We start from the raw sequence: 3,467 nt of genomic DNA on the forward strand, positions 1-3,467 counted from the left end.
TATTCACAGGTCACTCCTGAGATTCATTGCAACATTTTATAAAATGTATTCCTTCCTCCCACACCTCTTCAAAATCTATACCTTTTAAGAACTGATAACTCAATACCTGACAGTTGGATCTAGTGATAATAAATGTTATGTTTAAAATGACTTAATTAAAACAATTCCCAAGTGCCATTAGCAAAGATCTCATAGAATTGTAATGTGGCACTTTCGGTGCTATCTTCTGGAAGAATGGGTATGTCTCCAAAGCATGAGAATTTAAACAGGGGCCATTTAAATAGGCAGATTATCAATGGCTAATGTACTCAATGAGAGGTTGATAGGTCAAGATATTCAGTGATTAAGTGGCCTACATACACCTGACATCTTTTCTGTAAGATGTTTTCAAATTTCTTACAGATTTTTCCAAATATCAAACATAAGGGAAAGCCTACTTTAAAAGTCTCTTAGGTACTTTCAATGGTTTCTGAATTATCTGTAGGAAGCTCTGACTTAGTTGTATAGAATTTGATATATGTGCCCACCATTAAATCCAGATCATGTTTTATATCAAAATTTGTTAAGCAAAGCCAAGTTACTTGACCTTTGGTCTGTCAAAGTGTTCCTCAGGTATGCTTTCAGACACTTTTGCCCATTTTCATAGCATTCATTCTCAACCTTCATCACAGGAAGAATACATAGAACTTTCAGCAATGCATAAACATTAGGAAAAAACTTGATGTCTGGTAGATGCAGGGCTTAATAAATGGTGGATGGAAGCTCTAAATCTTTCCCTCTGTGTTTCCACTTGATTCTTCAGCAATGCAACTCAGCTGAGAGTGTGTCAGGATTGGGCAAGTCACTTCTGTACATGTCAGCATGGTGCTCCTCCAATGTATTAAATTTGAGCTGTCCCATGACAGAGGGTACAAGAGATAAGCATTTAAGAGCTTTGAGGTGCTGTTCTGAGAATATATCTTTCATTTCCTGAATAATGTGTCTCACTGTTGGAACACTTAGAGTTTCTTCATAGTAACTCTCAGAGGTGAGCTGAGATTCCAGGTTACCTTGCTGGGCTCTGCGGAATTTCCCAGGGAGTTTCATCTGAATATCAAGTTTTGTTGCCTAATTTGTGGCTTCTTTGAACCAAAATTCATGAGACACTTCAATATTTTCTATCACTTCATTTAGTGAATGCAGCACTGTTGTCAAGGTACTGGCTGCAAAGAAGACATCTGAGGTTTGCCCTTGGAGATTTTTCCCAAAGGCTCTTGTAAAAGATAGAACATTTTTAAGAACGGGAATGGTAACAATGAAATCAAAATCTGTTACTGCACTACAGAGTACAAAAGCTCTACCAGCTATAGGTATTCCACCTAATATTTGTATCACTATTTATACCATCTAAACAAAACAAGTGCTTTTATGGGGTCCACTAAAATTTCAAAACATCATTTCTGCCTGTCCACTGAGAATGGCAGATTTTCTTCAGTTCTTTACCCTTTCCCTCATTTTTCTGAAAGAGGACGGAAATTACATTGTCAAACTCCAAAAGCAGTTGTGGAGATCAATGGGAAAAAGAACAAAATTCCTCAGTTGTTCCTAATGCAACAGATACTCCCACAACAGGCACTGATTTTGCCAACCACATATTTAAGGCACAGGAAGAGCAAAGTGTGTAGACAGCTTGGGGATATTTCTCTAAAAGACTAGAAGCAACAACTTTTCATTTTGGAAGAAAACCCACTGGACACAATGTGAGGCTGCCATGACAATACCCCATGTTTAACCCCCACTTCTGAGTTATCATAGTATGCAATTTCACAGCCCAAATTTCTGCATCAGCTTCATAAGGCAAGAAGCCCACAAATTCTTCTCTCAGGTTATGAGATTCATCAACAAACCTCACCAACACAGGCAAGTGTTCTTCTCCTGCTATGTCTACTATGTCATCAGTGGTGATGGAAAAGAAGTGAGGGTCTCTCACTTCCCTGAGGGTTTCCTCCCCAGTGCAGCTCTCACAGATGTCTAGCATCTGTTTCTAATGTGTTTTCGAGCAGAACAATGTGTTAACCACTGTTGTCTCAAAGCTCTTTCTCAGAACCTCTTTGCCAGAATTTATCTGGCACTCCAGTAGTGCTTGAAAGTCATCAGGAGTAAAGAGACCCTCTGGGATTTCATCAGTTTCATACCCATCCAGAGGTATGTTTTGTTTTCCCATAAGAATAAAAATTTCAAATAAAGATTTTAAGTATTCTTTGTTTTCTTTCTCTTCAAGGGTTAAAGGTAAAATGTCCTCATTCTGTTCTTCACCCCCTTCCTCTGCACTGGGGTTCTAAGCTTTGCTGTTGTTTATTTCTTTATGTTTTGGCTCCTGTTCAGAAGTTTCATCAATTTTTTTTCTGTTTCAGTGTACTGATTTCATCCTCACTCAATTCTTTTATTCATTTTCTGTGTCCACTATATGGATTGTTCAAGTGACTGGTAAGATCAAATATTGTTGGTATTGCATTATCTTGAAGAACTGTACTATAAGGACTCTCCCAATGACTTCACAAATATCTGCTTCAATTAATTTGAGAAATAAAATAACCCAATCATTCTTTAGTTTTCTGATGCCTCGGCAAAATGTATACTTCTACAAATCATAGAGGTCTCAAAGTGTTTGGCACATAATCAATAATGTTTATTTAGTTGATCAGGTGTTTTATCTTCTAAGTCCTCTCTCCTATAAGTCCTCTCTCCTATAAGTCCTCTCCACCCACTTCTGGCATCTGGCCGGATCCAGTGGGAACCTGAAGAAGGCCAGGTCCCACTGCGTGCTCTTCTTCATGCAGTTGGAGGCAGAGCAGAAGTTGGGCATAGTCGCCCACCCCCTGGCTGGCCCAGCCCTCCCCTTGCCACCTCCTCAGGGCAGCCCCCTGGCCCATCAGGGCGGGGAGGGGCTATCTTTAACTTTTGACATTTTAGTTATGTGCCTTGGTGTGGGTCTCTTTGGGTTTGTTGTTTGGAATTTTCTGGGATTCCTGGATCTATATGTCCATTTCTTTCCCCAGGTTTAGGAAATTTTTAGCCATTATTTTTTTAAATATGTTTTCTGCCCCATTCTTCTTTTTCTGGAACTCCTATGATGCAAATGTTATTCTGTTTGTCTTCCCCTAAGTCCCTTAATATTCATTCATAATATTTTTAAAAATTCTTTTTTCCTTTTACTGCTTTGTTTAGGTAAGTTCTAGTGCCCTGTCTTCCAGATCACTGACTTGTTCTTCTGCTTCAGCTAGTCCGCTGTTGAACCCCTTTAGTGTATTTTTCAGTTTAGTTATTAAATTCTTCAGCTCTGTTATTTCTGTTTGGTACTTTCTTAGTTTTTGTTCTCTTTGTTGAAGTTCTTGCTGTGTTCATACTGTCTTTTCCTGAGTTTGGTGAGCATCCTTATGACCATTACATTTAACTTTTTGTGAGGTAAATTACTTATTTCCATTTCA

The 3,467-nt window shown here is 38.6% G+C and overlaps 1 pseudogene; it reads right to left on the minus strand.

The window, feature by feature from the left end:
• Positions 1-449: 449 nt before the first annotated feature.
• On the minus strand, positions 450-2,845 carry LOC113916338 (annotated as a pseudogene).
• Positions 2,846-3,467: the final 622 nt, after the last annotated feature.

This window comes from Zalophus californianus, chromosome 1 (assembly GCF_009762305.2).
Source record: "Zalophus californianus isolate mZalCal1 chromosome 1, mZalCal1.pri.v2, whole genome shotgun sequence".
Lineage (NCBI taxonomy): Eukaryota > Metazoa > Chordata > Mammalia > Carnivora > Otariidae > Zalophus > Zalophus californianus.